At 51.8% G+C, this 7,859-nt stretch overlaps 1 pseudogene; it reads right to left on the reverse strand.

Moving 5' to 3' along the window:
• Positions 1–414: 414 nt before the first annotated feature.
• Positions 415–7,859, reverse strand: part of LOC102416866 — a 15,405-nt pseudogene continuing 7,960 nt past the window's right edge.

Genomic DNA, 7,859 nt, shown 5'->3' on the forward strand with positions numbered 1-7,859 from the left:
CAGGCAAAGGATTTAAATATGTAGTATTTGGAATGGTGGCTGATACAGACAAACTTTTATTTTCACCAGTCTTAGTGAGAACAGTGAGCAATGCTCACAACGGCCGTAAACCACTGGATGAGAAGTCCCTGGTTTCACAGAAGGAACATGGTAGGTGACTTGCTTAAGCTTCAAGAGCCAGGAGGTGAAAGTCAAACCCAGGGCTGTCTGCTCGGTGGCCCTGGGACTTCCCACTACACCAGACAGCCCCTGGGAAATGTGCTATGTCCCCCTCGCACCCTTCACTTCTCCAGGATTCTAAAAAGCAAGGGAATTGGTCCACCACTGAGGAGCCTCTGATGACGGGAGAGTGGCTCCAGCCTCCCACAGCCTGCACCGGCCCCAGCCAATCTGCCACCATCTTCCTGGAGCCCCACCCTCCTCCAGCCACTGGAGCTACTCACCGTGATCCACGAGCCAGGCCATGCACAAGGAGTTGAGTTTCTCATCAAAAAACTCCACCCCCTGCAGAGAAAAGGAGGTAAGGGATGGAGGGAGTCTGGGTAGTTTCCAGCAAACCCCTCCAGGAACCATCTATTCCCGGACAGCTTCACCTGAGGGGCTCCTTTCCCTTCTCTTCCTCATCCCATTCTATTCCTCCCCCGTCCTCACAGCCTGCAGTTTCTGATCACAGCGTGTCACACAGCACCAGCACTAGAGCCTGGGAGCTCCTCCCCCAGGGCAGCGTGCCTGGCCCCGCCGCTCACTCACCAGCTGTCCAGCCAGCAGGGGCATGTACTCAATGATGGCCAGCCGCACCCGCCACTTGGCGTCCTCAGCCAGTTCCACGATGGCGGGGAGCAGGGACTGGGACAGCTGCCGGATGCCGATCACCTCGTTCACGCAGTCCAGGTTGGAAATGATGTTCAGCCGCACCTCTGGACACTGAGGAGGGGACAGAAGGGGTGTGAGGGAATGCACTGCACATGGTGAGCCAGGACAGGGGAAAAATGCTGAACTGCACCAACTCTGTATGACAGACATCTCCTGAGGACCCACAACTGCCCAGGCCAGCTCTGGGCCCTGGGGACACATTAAAAGCACATGAAAAGCAAGCAACAAGGATTAGGTGAAAGCAGCTTTTCCTTTTTAAAAAATTAATTATTTTTTCAAAGCAGCTTTCAAATCTCAGAATAGCAGCACAAGAAATGTTTAGATAGCCCAGCTGGCTTGGCTCAGTGGTTGAGCACCGACCTATGAACTGGGAGGTCATGGTTCAATTCTTGGGCAGGGCACATGCCCGGGTTGCGGGCTCAGCCCCCAGTATGGGGTGTGCAGGAGATAGCCAGCTGATCAATGATTCTCTCTAATCACTGATGTTTTTATCTGTTCCTCTCCCTTTCTCTGTCTGAAATCAATAAAAACATATTTTTAAAAATGTTCAGTTTGAAGGATTTGTAGGAAATCATAATGCAAAAATATGAAACCCTGGAAAAAACAGACATGCAATAACGCCCCCTCTGCTGTTTGCTAGCTGGGAGCACTTTGGCACTTTGACTTAACCTTTCTGGATATCGACCTGTGATATGGAAACATTGAATAGGGGGAGGCTATTCTAGTGCCTCCACAGTGTCTGCTCCACAAAGGGCTTAACACGTGGGGGCTTATCATGATCATTTCTTTTTTTTCTTAATACATTTTTATTGATTTCAGAGAGGAGGGAAGAGAAAGAGATAGAAACACCAAGGATAAGAGAGAATCATTGATTGGCTGCCTCCTGCACACCCCCTACTGGAGATCAAGCCTGCTATCCAGGCATATGCCCTGAACAGGAATTGCACCATGATCTTCTGGTTCACAGGTCAATGATTAACCAATGAGCCACACCGGCCTGGCTATCATGACCATTTCTATTACTTTTATTGTCTCTGCTAGCCTTTGAGCTCCATAAGGAACATGTCTCATTCATCCTCCTCTCTCCAGTACCCAACATAGTCTCTGGCCCATAGCAGGTGTCCAATACATTTCTGTTGAAAGAATGAATAATGGAATAACGAAATATTTTTGAACTCCTGTGGTCTACCAATATTATGAGCACTGATTTATAATACATATATATACAGACCCCCACCTATGTTTCATAAAATATGTGAAGCAACTTATAAGAAAAGGCACATAGCCTGGCACATTCCCAAGGACTGGCCTGCTGAAGGTCTCTAAGGATCAAACTGTCTTAGTGTCTAGCCAGTGTAGCTTAGTGGTTGAGCACCAAGAAGTCACGGGTTCAATTCCCCATCAGAGCATGTGCCAGGACTGTAGGCTCCATCACCAGTAGGGGGTGTGCAGGAGGCAGCTGATCAATATTTCTCTCTCAAAGATGTTTCTATCTCTCTCTCCCTTTCCCTCTCTAAAAAATAAAAGCATTAAAAAACAAAACAAAACATATTTTAAAAAAAGTATTGCCGAACCGGTTTGGCTCAGTGGATAGAGCGTCGGCCTGCGGACTCAAGGGTTCCGGGTTCGATTCCGGTCAAGGGCATGTACCCTGGTTGCGGGCCCATTCCCAGTGGGGGGCGTGCAGGAGGCAGCTGATCGATCTCTCTCATCAATGTTTCTAACTCTCTGTCCCTCTCCCTTCTTCTCTGTAAAAAATCAATAAAATATATATATAAAAAAAAAAGTATTACTATTTTTTTGGTACTCTCAATGCCCAGGAAAAGGACGAGGCCAGAGTAAGGGCATGAAAGATAACTGCCTAATAAATGGACAAATGACTGCACAGCCCATCATGGCCAGAAACATTCAACTCATCAGAGATCTGGTGTCTGTTGAGATTCTAGGAGATTCCTGGCCAATCTGGGAAAACAGCTGACTCACAGGTCACCTCTGCAAACCCACAAGTTCCAGAGCCTGTCTGGTGCCCTCACCTCATCCTTCAGCTGAGCCAGGAAGAGGGGCAGGAGGTGCTCGATGGTGTTGTCTTTGCCCAGGATGGGAGAGAGGCCCATGATGACTGAGGCCAGGGCCGATTTGACGTGTTGGTTGGCATCTGACACCAGCTCCTGGGAGGGAGAAGGAAGGGACAGCCACGGGGTTAGTGGCCAAGTAACTACGAATCCTACGAAGCCTGAACGCAGCCTCCTTTCCCCTTGTCACTCTGGAGCGGGGGACAGCTCAGGCTACCAGGGGAATTATTTTGCATCCCCTCAGGGTCTCCAAGTACTTCAAACCCAAGCTGGCCCAGTCCAGAGGGCTGGGAACTCAGTTTGCATCTGGCTGTCCCTAAAGCCCCACCCCCACCCCTTCTTTGTGGTAAGCTCTGTCTGCTCTATTCCCCGTTACCTTGATGCAGGGCAAGATCTGGGTCATGATCACATTCTCCCGACAGTCAGCTGAGAGATTTTCACAGAATTCTGTGGACGGGGGAGGGAGAAGGGGGAGGTGAGATCTATGTCCTGGTTTTACCTCCAGCACCATGGACACCCACCCACTTGCTGTGTTCTGGTTGCCAGCACCAACCTTTGACCTTGTGGGAGGCTGCGGCCCTCACCTCGGCCTCACAGTCTTTCATCAGGTTCTGGAAGGCGGGGACCAAGTCTGTCTTGGTGATCTCCGGCCCCACGGCTTTCTGGAGCTGCAGGAAGGGAAGGTGGGGCAAAGTGAGAAGGCTTGGCAAGTGCTCTGGACAAATGAGACCGAAATCAAAGTTAAAGGCAGCAGAACTAGGGGCAAGAATACGATTCTTAGAGTCACTGCCAAGTTCTAATCCCCGCACCACTGGGTGACCACGGCAAATTTCTGAGCCATGGAGCTGTGGTTTCCTCAATGGTGGGGGAGTCAGGCTGGGTAGGGCAGTGGTCACCAACTGTCTGGCTCAAATTCTTACTCTTACTTACCAACTGTATGCACTTGAACAAGTCACTTTATATCTCAAAAGCAAAATGAAGACCACAAGGGTACCTACTGCATGGTAGTAGCAATCCATGTGAAAAAATAATAGAAGGGATCTCCATACTGCTCAGGCAACTTGGGTTGGGTTTCTGTTACTTAATCCAAAATATTCTGAGGCTATAGCAGCTCTCGCTGTTTGATTTATGTATTTTTTTAAAAGTATGTTTTTATTGGTTTTAGAGGGAGAGAAACACTGATGAGAACCATCAATCCACACCCCCCTCCTGGGAATGGAGCCTGCAATCCAGGCATGTACCCTGACTTGCAATTGAATCAGCGACCTCTCAGTGGGATGATGCCCAACTGAGAAACACTGGCGAAGGCCTCTTTCTTTTTTTCAAGATTAGTTACCAGTGGCACGTTTGTAATTACGGGGGAAGAAGGCATACTGGGCCCTGCCTGTCCCCCAGCACCAGGGTTCTTCTGCAAAGCTAGGTCTTGAAGACCCGGAAGAAATCAGAGTGATTCGAGGCTCAGAAGGGAACAAACAAGTGAAGGCCTTGAAGGGCCCAATGCTACCCTTGTATTCACGTAATGGACACTTACTGAGTGTCTATCGTGTGCCCTGCTCTCACAAAGCTGAGCTTTTATCTAACCCCAGTGTGGACCGTCCGTGCTGTCCAGTAGCCAAGGTACAGAAGGAGCCTCTTCCATAGTGGTGCTGTGGCTCCCAGCAGCCACAATCCCACAGCCATGCTGTGCTAACATTTTCACAGGGAAAACCGGCAGTCCTGGGAAAGATCCTCAGGCTCCGAGTCCTCCCAGCAAACACCAGGGGAAATACTTACAGGAAGAGGGAGGGAGACACAGGGCAGTGGCACCGAGGCCTCTCTGCTTGGATGTGCCCATCTCTCCAGTTTTCTCCCTGAAGGGCCCCCCTAAAGCTGGCCCTGATGGTTCCTGGTGCATTTACTCTGGCCGCCACAGGCCCTTTGCACTTGCCGCCCTTCCATCTCAGCTCTCACCCACTCATGTTCTAGAACCAGCTATGGCACCACCTCCTCTCCTCGGCACCCACCCCCCACATTCCTGTGGGCCCGACACCTGTGACACGTGACTATGAAATTCAACTGGACCTTCCCCTTCAGACTGCCTGCTCCTTGGTGGATGGGCATGTGCTGGAGTCACAAATCCCTAGCACCCGACACTGTTGGTGGCTCAAAGCAAATTCAGGTCCCGTGGGAAGAGCACTGTCCTGGGAGTCAGAGGCGTGGGATCTTGTCCCTGTTCTGTTTGCCTGGTGGTGTCACTCTGAAAAGTCAAACTGTTGGGCGGTATGATGAGCTAACCCGTGCCCCCCACCAAGATTCACATATTGATATCTTAACCCTCCAGGACCTCAGAATGTGAACGTATTTGAAGAGTAAAGTTAAAGTGCAGTGAGGTCAATAGGGTGGGCTCTACTCCAAAATGACTAGAGTCCTTACAAGAAGGGGAGATTAGGTCACAGACATGCACAGAGGGACGACCATGTGAGGACACAGGAGGAAATGGCCATCTGCAGCCAAGGAGAGAAATCTCAGAGAAACTACCCGGCTGACGCCTTGACTTCAGAGCTGTAGCCTCCTGAACTGTGAGGAAACAGAACACTCAGCATGTGGTGCTTTGTTTTGTTTTGAAACTTTTATTCACCGTTTTATTTTTCATTTTTGAGCTCATCTTTTTTTTTTAATATGTTTTTATTGATTTCAGAGAGGAAGGGAGAGGGAGAGAGACATAGAAACATCAATGAGAGAATTACTGATTGACTGCCTCCTGCATGCCGCCTACTGGGAATCTAGCCTGCAACCTGGGCATGTGCCCTTGACCAGAATCAAACCCGGGACCCTTCAGTCTGCAGGCTGATGCTCTATCCACTGAGCCACATTGGCCAGGGCAGTGTGTGGTGCTTTGTGATGGAAGCCCAGCAAACTCATTCAGGCTATGTCGTCCCTTTTGTCCAAGGAGAGAAAGTTGGATGAAGTCAGGAATGGTCACGTGCTACCCTTCTCTGCTCCTAGGGCCTCTTTCCCAGAGAACCTGACCCTCAGAGCCCTTCTCCCCATGGCGCTTCCAGCTGCCACTATCAACCAACCAGGTTGGCACATGAAATGAGGTCCAATAAGATGATCACAGAGCTCCCACAGCTCAAACACCCCGTGATTCCACTGCAATAAAAGAAAACCCAACTCCTATACATACCCCAGCCCTTAGCCTCTGAGAGCCTGCTTTCTACGTGTCAACAGTCCCTCACCTACCTCTGTGAACTTGTCAGCCACCATGTATCGGACGCGCCACGACTTGTCCTCAGCAGCCTGGCGCAGGGTGGGCATCACCAGGGCCTCCAGGTCCTCCTGGGGCAGGAGCTGGGCGATGTTCACACATGCCTCCACGGCCAGCAGCCGCACCGAGTCCTGGAGAGAGGACAGGGGCGGGGAGAGGGCAGCAGAGGCCCTGTTAGCACTGGATTCACTTCCTGCTGCAGGGTCTGCCAGAGGGAGGGGGGAGGGCCCGGGAGCAGAACCCACCTGCTCGTCAGAGGCCAGGTTGGAGAACATGGGGATGATCTCACTCTTGACGTTGTCCAGCTCCAGCACCTTGGCGAACTCCCCCAGCTTGGAGGCTGCGGCCCGCCGCACCATGGGGGTGTCATCTGAGCACAGGTTCCGGAAGTACCTGGGGGTCGGAATGGGATGGGGCTCAGGAGAAGGAGTCCCTGGGACCTCGGGCAGCAGGCAGCATGGCAGAGGAGCCAGCAGACTGCAGCCACGCAGGTCCTGGCTATGCCTGGTGACCTTGGGCAAGTGATGATGCCTCTGTGTCTTCCCTGCCCTGTACAAGGAGCTGACAGTGAAGGGCACTATGAGGTTTAAATGAGTTCCCATGTGTGAGCACGTGGCAGCCTATCTGCCTGCACATAAATCTGTAGAGGACGGTAGGTGCCGGTTATATTACAACCACATAAAACTGTGCAGCTGAGATGCTGGTCTGGGCCACTCAAAAGTTTTCCTTTCCAGCAGTGACTGCTCCTCTTGGAGGCAAAGGGGGCGGAACACACATCTCTAAGCACACGTGGGCAGCTGTCCACCAATACTCTGGGTAAGTAAGGGCTCAGGGCCTGGGCTTGCTGCTCAAAAAGTGTGTGGGGAATGGTGGGTGGACAGAAGTTCAGAGGGAGGGGCAAGCTCTCATCCAATTAAAACCATGTTCATTCATTCTTCCCAAAGGCAAGTCCTCCCTGCAAGGAATTTCCTGGGGCATCAGGACCAGCGGTGGAGAGCAGAGGAGGCTGCCAAGGGTCTGGACCGGGGCAGGCCTCAGACAGCACCACGGGTCACTTGTCCATGCTTTTATATGCCAGATTCTGCTGAGCACTTTATATGCGGTAATCCTTTCCTTGCAAGAAGCAAGGGGAGGAAGGAACTGTCATTATCTATATTTCCTAATTGAGCAAGAGGCAGTGTCCTTGGTGACACAGCTTCTCCGAGGGGGGGGAAGACAGGGGCTGGGAGAGCTCAGGGGTGTTTGGGACTTGGGAGGCCTCAAGGGGCTGGGGCTTGAGAGAAGCGGACCAGGCGGAGGGGAGGCTGAGCTTCAGGGGCCACAGCTGGGACTCACTGTCGAAGTTCTGCCTTGACGGCGCTGGACACGCGGGGGTAGCAGACGGAGAAGAGGCCGCAGGCCGAGGTGCGGGAGGTGAACCAGTCGCCACCCGCCAGCCGCTTCACCAGCGGCACGAAGTGGGCCTCCAGGTCGGAGGGCGAGTGCTCGTGCGAGATGGCCCGCCCCAGTAATTATTTGTTGAATAAAAGACTGTTAATGCTTTTCAATGTTCATATGGTCCTTACTCTGCCACATCAGCTTGTATAATCTGAGGCCCTGGGCTTTGGTCTCATGCACTGTTGTGGTGAAGAGCAGGTTTCATTTTGAATTCTGGGTGACTGGTGGGC

Source organism: Myotis lucifugus, unplaced genomic scaffold, assembly GCF_000147115.1.
Source record: "Myotis lucifugus unplaced genomic scaffold, Myoluc2.0 scaffold_3182, whole genome shotgun sequence".
Taxonomy (NCBI): Eukaryota; Metazoa; Chordata; class Mammalia; order Chiroptera; family Vespertilionidae; genus Myotis; species Myotis lucifugus.